Genomic DNA, 14,466 nt, shown 5'->3' with positions numbered 1-14,466 from the left:
CAGTAGTTGCCGGGGTCGTGAGTGAGCGATTTCCCAAGATTGACCGCGACAGGGAGACGAGACGAGAAGGAGAGTTGTAGCGTTTCTTGGTGGCCTTCCAGGGACAAGTTTTTATTTATTTTAATAGCGATTTTACAAGCTTTGTTTAGGCGCTTCTTAGTGTGATTTTTTTGCCAGTATTATCTAATATATAATGAATAATTTGGGGGCTCTTATTGTATTTGTTTTATTATTGGTATTATATAGTTCCGAGGATCAGTATTTTTAGTATTTTATAGGACTGTGGTTTTGTTTTATAAGAGATTTAGTTTCTTCACAGATAAAGCCACGACGGGGAGAAGAAAAAGTTGTTTTTCTTGATGTGGTATCCAAGGTAAGTGTTTTCTGTGTGGTTTCGTTGCTTTTCGAGTAATTTAGTTTTGGGTTATCTTAATGTCTTCCGCTCTGTTTTTTTTTTTTTTTTTTGGGGGGGGGGGTTTCTGTCTCTCGAGTGCTTTTGTTATGTATTGTTAAAGAATGTATATACCCAGCCACCCCAAATTACTTCGTGAAATCGTCAGAGATATCAGGAATTTAAAACAAAACAGAACACTGTAAGCATGGAAACAGTGAACCGCTATTGAAAGTAGATTAGGAAAGAGTAAAGAAAAAACCCTTCCTAATAGATACGGTATATAATAAAGCCTAAAGAGCTTATAGTGTTAATGAGGATGCTGATACCTCACCTCTCAAAAATTTAGCCTTCTTTATAACCCACATTTATTTTTTCCAGGATATAACGCAGGGGTACCGGGCCCGTGGATTATTATGAAACAGGAATTTGCCGAGAAGAGGCGTATATTTTTAGTGCACTTCCCCGACCTAAATGTGGTATAAATAAGTATAAATGTGGAATAAGTAAGCATAAATGTTGAATCAATAGGCTTAAATGTTGAATAAATGAGCTTAAATTTCGAATAAACAAGCTTAAATGTCCAATAAATAAGCTTAAATGTCCAATAAATAAGTTTCCATATGGAAGAAATTCATGTGAATATCGGTTACATTCAACCTCCCATCACTACTTGAAAACTGACGCTAACAGGAAAGCCGTAATTTTGACTGGGACGTTCCAACCACTACACAAACAAAGGAAAGAAGAAACTGTCATTTAAAGGTAATTATTATCCCACAAAACAAAGGCTTATTTAAAAATTTCAGGTAATGCATGAACACTAGCCTAAAAAAAAAATATATATATTTTTAACGAGGTGAGTACTTCACTCACCTCGTTAAAAATATATATATATATTTTTTTAGGCTAGTGTTCATGCATTACCTGAAATTTTAAATAAGCCTTTGTTTTGTGGGATAATAATTACTTTTAAATGACGGTTTCTTCTTTCTTTTGTTGGTGTAGTGGTTGGAACGTCCCAGTCAAAATTACGGCTTTCCTGTTAGCGTCAGTTTTCAAGTAGTGATGGGAGGTTGAATGTAACCGATATTCACATGAATTTCTTCCATATGGAAACTTATTTATTCGACATTTAAGCTTATTTATTGGACATTTAAGCCTGTTTATTCGAAATTTAAGCTCATTTATTCAACATTTAAGCCTATTGATTCAACATTTATGCTTACTTATTCCACATTTATACTTATTTATACCACATTTAAGCGTATTTTTTCGACATACAAGTTTATTTATTCCACATTTAAGCTTCATTGTTTGACATTCAAGCTCATTCATTCGACATTTAAGCTTCTTTGTTTAACATTTTCTTGACGTATTCGACAAACACACTGACACTATACTTCTTTTTCATATATCTTCATTTACCAGCAACTTCCCTGATTTATTTCAACGTTCACACTCCTCATTTGGACTGTTTTGATTTGTTCCTGTATAACTTGTTTTTTCTTCAACTTCATCTTCGTGTGTCAGCAATTTCCTTGATTTCTTTTTCGTTAATTCAGCTTACTTTGTCGACTTTACTATGTGTATTGTGTGTGTGTGTGTGTGTGTGTGTGTGTGTGTGTGTGTGTGTGTGTGTGTGTGTGTAATTCACCGGGTCGGTCAGGATCACTTGATGGTCGTGATCGTCAGCTTTTTACCCTCCCAGAAGGGAGCTGAGAGCTCATATAGTCCGATCTAAGGGCAAGGCTGTGACCTTCACACACGCACACACCCATCCCCTTGCTCAAGGGGGACAGTAACCGTCCACTTCGTCAATGAAACTTCGCAACTCGAACAAGGCGCGAACTCCCATCTGCCAGAAGGCAAGCGAGAACGCTACCACTGAGCCAGCGAGCTGTGTGTGTGTGTGTGTGTGTGTGTGTGTGTGTGTGTGTGTGTGTGTGTGTGTGTGTGTGTGTGTGTGTGTGTGTGTGTGAACCAGCGTTTCTTAACCTTTTCCGACCTCAGCACCCCCTGCAGTAAGGCCACACAGTCCAGCACCCCTTTACATCTGGTTACTCGGACTACAGTTGCTACACTGCTACTCTTACTACACTACTACTACAAGGATAAAGAAAAGTGAAGTACTCCTTGACAATTTATTTTGTACATTATCCCAAAATAAAATATCAATGATGCCCATGCTAAGCAAAACCAATACAGTAATACTGTACCTTATTATACGATACCCCTTGATGTGATACCCCAGCTTAACAATGGGGGTAGAAATACCACCATACCCTGCCTAACCATGGCCAAACCCCGGTATAATGATGGGTTTGATTTTTGTAAATCGATTTTGGTGATATTTTTGATTAAAATTGTGTGTTTAGGTTGATTTATAAACAGTTTTTAGACTATGATTAATTCGTTTTAGCCATAGGTGGGGTGAACATTGTCATTTTGGGGTACAGTTTACTAAACTTGATTTTCAGACTTTATTTGTTGGTTTTAGTGAGTTAATTGCAGGTTTTAGGCTTAGGTTAGCTTGTTTTCCTCCTGTTAGGTCGTTTAGATTGGTTTTAAGCTTGTTTTTGGGCTCATTTGGGTGAGTTTTGGGCTTGATTGGGGGGAAACCCAAGGCTGGTAAACGCTTCCCATTACTTAACATGTTAAAAGTACCCTGATACGCGATACCCTGCCTAACGATGGGGTTTTACCTAACCAATTACATCGTTAGACTGGGGTATGCCTGTATATGCTGCATTTTCCAGCACCCCCTAAAATTGACATCAGCACCCCCTGGGGTGCTAGCATCCCAGATTAAGAAACGCACTGTGAACAGACTGAAACAAAGAGCGGGGAAGAACTCAGCTAACCGCACTTCTGGTGCCAAATATGAACGGTGGTCGAAATGGCAACTTTGTTCTGTGTGTAAACATTTTTACCTTTATTCCTGCTGCCTACAGACGATTTTTACACTGCAGCGACAGCACGGGCAAAAGTTAGCAAGCTACACTTTTCTCGGGTCCAGTATAATTACCTCACTCATGAAGTTGGAGGAGGTTATGTATTTGTCCGTGTGTGTCTGTGTACAAGATATCTAAGAAAGTTGTTATTGGATTTTGATGAACTCTGTTGGATAGGTAGGCAGGGAGTCAGGCAAGAATTGTTTAGATTTTGAGGTGGGTCCGGTTCTGGATGCCGGAGATCGTAAATTTAATTGGCGGTCGCGGAGATATGCACTCTGATATCGCTTAACAGGGCAGATGAAGATCGTAGAATTAATTGGCTATGTGAGACGGTAAAAGTATTCGTCTCATAGGAAAGGAGAATGACAAATAGTTCGTTAATTTTATAGCCATTGGCGGAGGTATGCCCTCTCTAATTGCTTTCTAGTTAGTCATGGAATGGTATGTTTCTGCTGGATTGGTTTGTTGACGCTTTCATTACGATGGCGGTAATTTATTATATACTTCATCAACATCATCATCATCATCATCATCACTATCACTATGACCATCACCATCACCATTATCATTATCATCATTTTTTCATTTTTATGTATTATCTGTTACTAATTCTTGCTCCACTGGGAACATAGAGGCCTTAGCAAAGTGACTTACTCATACCTTTGAGAGAGAGAGAGAGAGAGAGAGAGAGAGAAATTAGTAATGCTCAAAGTGAATAAAGAACAATAAAATATCATTAGTAAATATAATGAAGCCTATAGATCATTATAACAAATGAACCTCGACAAAAAATAATGTGGCCCATAGCCCACTAAAAGCGATAAAAAAAATTATGCTATATATAAATGGGCGTGTCGTCTGGGTCCAAAGCTATTACGTTTCAGAATAATGGGATGTCAGGGAAAGACGCTTAGTTCCCGGTCATTAGGAGAGAAAGAGAAGGTGATTATGAAATATTTGAGAGAATGAGGCAGGGGGAGAGGAGGAGGGTGGAGGGAAATGAGAGTTGAGAGAGCATGAGAGCGTAGAATAAATGTGAGAGAATGAACAGTGGATTGAGTGATTAAGTATTGTAACAGAGTGTGTGAATGAGTGGAGTGGGTAAAATAAGCGAGTGAATGAGTGAGCGAGAAAGGATGGAAGAGAGAGAAGGATTAATAAATGTCAGAGTAAGTGAGTGAGTGATTAAGATGTGAGAGAGGGAGGGTGGGGGATGAGTCAGGAAGGAAGGGAGAGAGTGGTGAAGAAGGAGTGAGAGGGGCGAGGGTGAAGAATAGAGAATAGCAGAGGGAGAGTGTTTGAGGAAAACAATGAGTAGGTGACTAAAAGAGAGATGGTGATGAAGGAGAGAAAGAGGTAAAGGGAGAAGTGTGGTTCGGAAATTGAAGTGAGTGAGGGAGGGAAGCTGAATGGGAGGGAGTCTGAAATGGTGGGAGGGAGGGAGGAAGGGTGTGGGAGAAAGGAGAGGGATAGAGGAAGAGTGAATAATCAAGTGAGAGAGTGAGAGAGGTAGAGAGGGCGATTATGAAATGTAAGGCGAGTGAGTGAGTTGTTGGATAAACGAGTAGTGAATGAGTGAGGGAAGGAAGAAAAGAAGACGTATTAGAAGAAGTATGATATATATATATATATATATATATATATATATATATATATATATATATATATATATATATATATATATATATATAATGAGTGAGTTGTTGGATAAACGAGTAGTGAATGAGTAAGGGAAGGAAGAAAGAAAAGAAGACGTATTAAATAGAAGTATGATAGAGTGAGAGAGAGAGAGAGTGAGAGAGAGAGAGCACCGTCCTACATGCCCCCCCTCAATAAAAATATGTAAAATAAGGAAGAAGACAATCCCATATTATCCCCTACGAGGTGAAGGGGCCAGAGGGTAGACTAGGAAAGTACTGAGTGAAAGTAGATATATTTTGGTGATAGATAATTATAGGATATTTTTGTACATCAAGTGAGGGTGCACAGCCATTGTCCTTTGATGCCACTAGATTATCAGATAACCTCGAATTTCGTTTACCTCTTGGGGACTGAAATTTCGCAAGCCTGTCACTCCAACTACGTATTTCTAGCCACTCGCCCACTACTGTATAGCTGCATGTGCAGTTGCGGACATAAATACTGATCCACTTCCTCACGAGAAATGCTGAGACTGAGCGGTGCATTCTGACACCCAGTGAATCGATCCCCGGAACCCAGCACACTTTTCAGAACACTACGTAAGAGTTTCAAATCCGATCGACTAAAACGTGGACCGATATTATTTTTCGGAACAACATCTCGTAATTAAGAGAAAAATAAAGGTAATGCATTTTTCTTAATTACTCCAGTCAGGTTGTCAGGCCCAATCTGGTCCCCTTTTGTTCTCCTCCAACATTTTTATTTCTCGAAACTTGATACTGGCCTGAGTATTTACTTGAGTTTTTGAAATGACAACAAAATGAATGCCTAGCTCCGTAGTTCTATACTTTTTAGTTAAAGGTGTGAGTTTGTGTGGTGGAATTTTGGTGGTAGTAGTGAGTGGTGGTGGTGGCAGTTGGGGGGGGGGGTTATATGCTGGATGTGATGGTGTAGTATAAGGTGTGGTGTGGAGTGGTATAGTGAAGTGGTGTGATGTAGTTCTGTGCTGTTAAGTGTGGTGTTGTATTGTGAAGCTATGATGTTGCGTGTTGGGATAGTGTGTGATGTGATGTAGTGTGATACGGTTCTGTGTTGTGATTAGAATGTGATGTTGTGGTTTGACGGTGTGGTGGTGTGTGTGATGTGGTGTGGTATGGCCTGTCTGTCTGTTCTAATGTGGTGGTGCTTTATGGTGTGGTGTATCGTTATCATCGTCATTGTTAACGCCATCCAAACGATCATCCTCTTCACTATCAACATTGACTCTTGTATTCCAGCTGACGCCAGACGTTTTTATCCACCTGAAAAGAAATCACATGAGCCTAAGAGTTAATAAGCATCTTCAGTCTGTCTAATATTATAAGCACTGATATTATAAATTCCATAAGTCCACCATAACTCATCAATCATTTGCATATGCTCAGTACAAATGTCCAGTTATATTAATATTGACAAGCCTTCCCAATACTATATATAAGTGATAACAAGAATGGCATAGAGAAATAGTACTCGTTGCTGGTAAGTAATATCTCTTCATTCTCCTCCCGTCGTCGGTAAATAACTGTATATAATATCGCTGCAGTTGCCTAGAGCTGCTTACCTGTGATAAGGAAATTGCTTGAGTGTTCGAGCCTTGTTGCAAGAGAGAATCAAAGCAGTTGCAGAGATGTAAGACTTAACTGTTGCATAGGTGACATTCACTGATTTATAGGAGATTAAATTCTTCACTATGATGATATTTGTTTTTAATTTTGTTTCTGCTATCAGCAAGCAATTTTACTTTTTTTTTTTATGTGAAAAGGCAAATAAAGACTTCATATATCTGTACCCGTTAAGTACAAGAGATCTTTGCTAAAGTTAGTAAAATTGTGCGTAGTTAGCATTCATCCAGCCATTCGTCATCCAGTCCTTTGTTAAGCTGTTAACAGGATAGGCGTTGGGGCAGGGTTACTTAGTTCAGACATTTAAGGAGATAGTGCACAGTTACTCGACCGTGAGCAGCATTAAGTGAGCAGGAAACTGCAACAGTTCTCGGATTTAAACACTATCAGGCCACATCGAAGTGAAGCGCCTTAACCCACTAGACCGCCGGGTATACATTTGGTTATAAGGTTACCACCCAGCGTAGAAAATGGTTTCCTATTTTACAGGTAACCATTTACCTTATCAGTTGCTGTAGAGTCGCCTGAAGATTGTACTACATCGAGTGAGTGAATGGTGGTGCAAAAATAATATAAAAGACGTCACCATACTTGAAGGGGTTGGATGAATAGCTCAGTTGCAGAATATTGAGCAGTTGCAAAAGTGTTACACTCAGTGATTTACAGGTTAGGCGCTGAGAGTAACTGCAGAGATATTTTTACTGTCATTTTTCTTCCGGGCCGACTGGCTTCCCATGGTCTCTTAACCTCATTTACATAGTCGGTTTGTTTTCATGTGACGGTACTGGGCCAGTCCCACAATTTGCATACGAAATTACTTTTGCCTGAACTTCCATGGACCTTGGTTATGAGGCAAGAGTAAGTTTTCATGATTAGGTGACAAATTAACTCTCCAGTTTGATACACTTAATCATCAGCTGAGCTGATTTGGGTCAAGCGTCTTCGTCAGAAAGAAAAAAAAAAAAGAATAAACCTCGGTGCAGCCTCACACGTGCTATCTCCAGACGATTTCATTCAGCTTTGGAGAAAATTATTAACCAAAGGATTTAACTACAGACTTTACTGCCACCTTACCACAAGGGAGCTGTGTTAAGGAGGAAGTTCGTGTGGAAGTAGCAAGAATAACACACACACACACACACACACACACACACACACACACACACACACACACACACACACACACACACACACACACACACACACACACACACACACACAGTGAAGTAAAAAGAGTATATGCAACTTTAACGATTCGAACAATATTTGTTATCAGATTATCAGTCATCCTTCTCAACTATCACTTTTTCCCCTCTCGTCTCCCCCCCCCCTTTTTTCCCCTGCTGTTACTTGTTTTCCTTTTCATCTTTTTTTCCCTCTTCTTCAGTTCTTCGGAGTCTTCATTTTCCTCTCACAACAAAATAGTCTTCCTCATCTCCCTTCTCCTCACCTCTCTTGCTTGTCATTTTTCCTTTCCTCCCTTTTTTCACCATTTCCCGGGCATTTTCATCCTCTTGGGCTTGTTCTTTATTTCCATAATACTTTCCTCCTCGTTTCTCAGTTTTCCACTCATTACTTTCTTCCTTGTCACTTTTCCACTTCTTCATCCTTGTACAAGTCATTCCCTCCCCGTCACATTTTCTGACTCTTCCTTTACTCTCATCACGTTTACTTTTGTTGTTCGTTTTCTTTTTCTCCCATTTTCTCTTCATAAAGGCTCCTCATTTCTCTCTCTTCTCCATTTCTGTCATTGCCTTTCCCATCCTTTCATATGTCTGTTATTATTTCGTTCTTTCCCTGCCAAACTTCTTTTTTTTCTTTCTCACCCACTTTCTTCTCTTTCATCTAGTTTTTTCCTTCCCTTTCAGCTCGTTCCCTCTTCCCAGCCACTTCTTGTCTCTTCTCCTCTTCCTTCTTACTCTTCACATCTTCCTGTCTTCTTTTCCCTCCTCCCTACCGTCATCCTGTTCAATTCCTTCTTTCTCATCTTTCACTTCTTTCAGTCTTTCCTAACTCATCTCTCCATTTTCCCTCCTAGTTCGTTCCATTTTCCCTCTCACTTCCTCTTCTCTCCTTTCCTCTTCTCTCCCTATTATTATTTTTTTCCTCTCGCCTCTTCCTACCTTCCTACCTCTCTCTTCCCTCTCTCCTCTACATTCTTCTTCCTTCCCACCTCATTTCATGTCTTCTTTTTTCTCTCCTCTTCCTTCATACTACCTTCACACTTCCTTCCCGCTCTTCTCCTCTTTCCTCTGACTCCCTCCCCTCTCCGGCAGAAAGCGAGCGTCTTAATCTCCGTCTTAGCTGCCAGGAACGGGATCAGACTTTTGTTGAGCTGCCTAATGTCTGGGGAAATAATAGTTTTTCTTTTTAATGCGAGGAAGAAGGAACCAAAGGCCGCGAGCCCGCAATTATTGTTCCTTCCAAGAGAAAAACAAAATACAAGAGAGAGCCAAATTCAAGATCCGATCATTTCGAGATGCCTGGACACACTGCGTTTGAAAGACTGGAGATCATAGGAAGCAGGAAATACAGACAAAGGAAGACAGTACCAGAGTTGACCTGTTGCATAAATGAAGGACCTGGAGTAACGGTTAACTCTTGCATTAGAGAATTGGACAGAAAAGGGGTGAGAGTTTTCTGCTAGACGGGTGCTACGCGCCCGTCGTAGAGTTGGAGGAATGCATGCAGACAGTTCAGAGGAGCAGTGACCATTGAAGTAGCCATAGAAAAGAGATAAAGATGCAACAGTGCGACGAAGAGACAGAGGTTGAAGGGAGTCAGTAAGAGGAGGAGAGTTAATGAGGCAAAAAGCCTTTGACTCCACCCTATTGAGAAGAGCTGTATGTGGGGAGCCTCCCCACCCATGAGAGTTGTACTCCACACAGGGGTGGATAAAACCCCTGTATAGAGTCAACGATTGTGCAGGGGTAAGGAAGGAACGGAATCGGCTTAGCACACCTAATCTCTTGGAAGCAGATTTTACAAGAGATGTAACATGATCTTTCCAAGATAAGTCTCAAGTAAATGAAACCCCAAGCATGTTCAAGGATGATGCAGGATTATACTGAATATAATTAAACATTAGTGGGTATACCTGTGGTAGATTTTGTCGGGTTGATAGGTGCAAAAACTGCGTCTTTGATGCATTAAAAACAACCATATTATTTTTACCCCAGTCAGAGATACGAGCCAAGTCAGACATTAGGTGTGCCATAGCCTCATCCTTTGTTTGGTGAAGTAACTGCTGAAATGGACGTTGCGGGAACCGAATGGAAAGATGAAGGGTGGAGACATCAGCATAAGAGTGGATAGGGTTAGATGTACAGCTTAGAAGATCATTGATGAATAAAAGGAAGAGAGTTGGTGATATGACAGAACCCTGAGGAACACCACTGTTGATAGATCTAGGAGAAGAACGATGGCCGTCTACAAGAACGGCTATAGAACGACCAGAAAGGAAGCTAGCGATGAAGGCACAGATAGAAGGATAGAAACCATAAGAGGGCAGTTTGGAAATTAAAGATTTATGCCAGACTCGATCGAAAGCCTTAGAGATGTCAAGTGCAATGGCAAAGCTTTCGCCAAAACCTCGAGAGGAGGATGACCAGGAGTCTGAAAGGTACGTGAGAAGATCGCCAGTGGAGCGTCCCTGACTGAACCCATACTGATGATCAGAAAGAAGGTTGTGACAAGAAAGATGCTTTAAAATTTTTCTATTAAGAATTGACTCGAAAACTTTTGAGATACAGGATGTTAAAGCAATTGGACGATAGTTAGAGAGTTGGGAATGGTCACCCTTCTTTGGGTCTGGCTGAATGAGAGCAAACTTCGAGCAAGAAGGAAAGGTACAAGTTGATAGACAAAGGCAAAAGAGCTTGCCTATGCAGGGTGTAAACACAGTTCTTGAGAACAACAGGACGGACTCCATCAGGCCCATATGCCTTATTAGTATTGAGGCCAGCAATAGCAGATAATACATCAGCTGAAGAAATTTTACTGTTAGCCATGAGGAAGTCAGAGGGGGGAAAGTGATGGAGGAACAGCACCGGAATCGTCTCAGGGGGAATTGAAGGAGAAAGTCTGAACGAAAAGATCTGCTTTATCAGTAGAACAAATAACTACAGAACCATCACAGTAGAAACGAGGAGGGAAGGATGATGAGGTAAAGTTGTTAGAAAGGTTTTTGGCAAAGTGCCAGAAGGAGCGGGAAAAATTCGAGTTGGAGAGTTGAGAGCATTTAGTAAGGATGAAATTATTTTTCGCAGAGTGAAGAACAGACTTAGCACGATTCCGGGCAGAAACGTAAAAAAGATGTGATTCAGGGGTGGATTGGCTCCGGTACCTTTTATAGGCCCTCTCCTTGTTGCGGACAGCATTAGAACAAGTGTGATTAAACCAGGGCTTTTTTGCATTAGTCAGAGGATATGAGAAAGGAATGTATGCTTCCATGCCCAAGAGAATAACCTCCGTAATGCGCAAGGCACACTCAGATGGCTCCTGGCTACGGAAGCAATAATCATTCCAGGGAAAATCAAAGAAGAACTGACTGAGGGCCTCCCAATCTGCAGCTCCAAGGTGCCACAGACGACGTTTCCCTGGAGGGTCCACAGGCCGTACCGGAGCGATAAGACAGGTTAAGGTGATATGCTTGTGATCGGAGGAGCCCAACGGAGAGAAAAGATTAACAGCGTAAGCAGAAGGATTCGTAGTAATGAAGAGGTCATGTATGTTGGAGCTCTCTCCAAGGCAGTCAGGGATATGGGTAGGGTGCTGTACAAGCTGCTCTAGGTCATTAAGGATAGAAAAGGTGTAGGCTAGTTCACCAGGTTGATCAGTGAATGGAAAGGAGAGCCAAAAGTGGTGGTGAACATTGAAATCTCCTAGAATGGAGATTTCAGAGAAAGGAGAAATGATTAGAATGTGTTCCATCGTAGAAGTATGATAGTCAAAGAATTTTTGATAGTCAGTAGAATTTGGAGATAAGTAAACAGCGCAGATATACTTAGTCAGAGAATGACAGGAAAGCCGAAGCCAGAGTGTAGAGAATTCAGAAGAATCGAGTTCAGGAATACGAGAACAAGACAGGTCGTTGTGTACATATACGCAACATCCACCTTTGGCTTTGAAATGAGTATAAAGTAGGAGGATACAGAAAAGGGTTGGTGTCAGTTGCCTCAGACAGCTGAGTCTCAGTTAGGAAAAGAGGGTGAGGTTTAGAGAAGGAGAGGTGGTGCTCAACAGAGCGAAAGTTAGAGGAAAGGCCACGAATGTTGCAGAAATGAAGAAGAGAGTCAGACAGTGGTTCCAGGCAGCTCGAGTTGTCACCGGGAGAGGGGCGGTAGGTGGGGGCATTTATGGTCCCCTCCCCTGGGGACTCCGAGGCCACGTGTAGTGCTGCCATGATTTTTTAATTTTGGGAAAGGAAGTGAAGTGTGTACTGTGCATGTAATTTGGTGTTGACAGTTAGAGAAACTGGTATTGGAGAGCATGCTGGCCTACTCTCTGTGTTACTGAGACACTGAAAAAGTTCAGCAAAGGGAGATGGTCGGGACCTAGTCCTGAGGGCTGATGAAACAGGAGCTCCAGTTCTCCCTGTCATCAGATTTCCATCCACCTTGGGAGTACCGCCCTGCTCGACTGATGCTACAGTCTACTTCTACTGAAGAAGAAAGGGGAGAAAGAAGCTGGGAAAAATAGACCAGCGAAAGTGGGACCGTGTTAATAGGAAAATGGAGGCACTTGGGATGAGCTGAGTCGAGAAAAGTGGTCGGAAAGAAAATTATGTTTTTTATACTCTGTTTACTTTAGCTTGACTCAAAATTACCATCTCTTCATTTGGAATGCTGAATTGTAATAAGAGATTTACAACAGAACATGATGCTAGTCACAAAGAAGTGCTATGGAAAGGATGGAGAGTCGTAGCGTTTTTTTTTTTTTTTTTCTGTCAATGAGCAACGTAAAAATATGCTGCAAAAGGACGAAAATCTGGGCCAAGTTAAATTGAATGCACTTTGGTAGAAAAAAAATATCCAAGTAATTATTATACTGGTGAGATGGAAATACTGTTAGGAAAATATGTATACTCAGTGCAGATATTATAATGGTGAAATGGAATCCCTCCAATATCCAACATAATAGAGCCATAGGCAGGTCCGGATAGTGGTCCTGTCCGGATATTCGGCCCCTGCATATGGACTTGTACTTATGGACCCTAACTCAGAGAAACACTTATATAACTCCCTCTGGACATGCATAGCACCTATTTAAGACCGAAATCACACCAATAAGGCACATAAAAGACTGAAATAAATGCAAAAGAAGCATAAAATGAGGTTTTTGAGGTAGGTTCATACAATATTCAACATTTTGGTTACTTACAAGTCCCTGGCTCCTGGACTGGTAATTATGGACCCTAACCTAGCCTAACTCAGAAAAACACCTTCCTACTGCACATGCATAGCTCCTAACACCCTATTCACACCAATAAAGAACATTAAAGAGTGAAATGAGGTGTTTGAGGTAAGTATAGTATGGAAAAAAGTACAGTATGAAACATTCTGCCTACTTACAGCAAGTCCATGGCCATCTGGAAGAATAACCGCCTCCTCTCAGACTCTGACAGTAAGAAGGATTTCCTGAAGCACTTGCAGTACACTGTTCATGAAGTCTTGCACTGAACTTAGTCATTTGCACTCAGAAGTCCGTTCTCTTCACAGTGCGCACTCTTGTCTAACTTATGCTCCATTGTAACTTACTAAGTTTTGCACTCTGCACTTTAACTTTTCCCATTCTTCTAACCATTTTCTAAAGCAAAAACAAACAAGTCTATTTACGTTAAATTTAGTTCAAAAATTGTCTTTTCACTCACAACTGTAAATCCTTAACACAACGCACTGTCTTTTTCACTGCACAACACTGTAAATTCCCGTGTGGTCTAGTGGAGAAGTTCTTGCTGTTTAATCACTCTCAGAGTCCGAGAGTATCACTGGCAGGTGACCTAGGGGTGCGTCGCTGGGTCGTGGTGATGGCGTACCCACTGCAGACAACTCTGAAGATAGACGCAAACTCACGTCGAGCGGTGACTCCACCGTGGCTGATGTGCTGGGCTGTGGCTCGGAGCATGAGGGCCCGTCTTGGGAAGGAAACGGAGTGGAGCCAGGACTGGGCACAGCTGGGGTCACGGGCCTGAAAAAACTGTCAATCGTTGATTGACACAAGGAACGACGATTCTGACGATTGATGATGCACTGCCTGAAAGCACGCACTTCCTCCACAAGTCCCAAGGGCCCCATCTCCCTGTCACAGTCCGGGTGTTCCAGGTAGTTGAGAATGAACTCTAGGTGTTCCCGGAGTGCGCTCAGCTTGGGGTTGGCTGGAGTAGTGTCATGCTGAGAGGAGTCCGCATCATCGTCGCCGTCCTTCTCGGAATCTTCAAGCTGGGTACTGACACCTGCAACTGAAGATGCAATCTCGATATCAGACAATGCCTGATACCCAGGATTGCCCTCGTCGTCATCCAACCACTCATGCACATCGTCCACATCAACATCGTCACCATGCGTACGTAGACGTGCATAATCGTACTCCACATCTGTTCTGAGAAGCAGACGAGACCAACCATTTTCTAAAGTCTTGATAGGGACTTCCTTCCATGCACTGGCCAAGTTTTAGATTGCAGACTTGATGTTGTAGCGGCGAACGTTTTCCAAAGTCCGCTGGCCTAGCATGTCCTGTCCCTCCCTGCGCTCGTCCTCGAGAACAACCATCACCTCATCCAGGAACTTCCTTCGGTATAAGCGCTTTGTTGCCACGA

The sequence above is a fragment of the Coenobita brevimanus genome, chromosome 1, assembly GCF_032717465.1.
Source record: "Coenobita brevimanus isolate Jiangsu-jjx chromosome 1, ASM3271746v2, whole genome shotgun sequence".
NCBI lineage: Eukaryota > Metazoa > Arthropoda > Malacostraca > Decapoda > Coenobitidae > Coenobita > Coenobita brevimanus.
The sequence above is the reverse complement of the archived record's forward strand: the minus strand, read 5'-3'. Positions refer to the sequence as shown.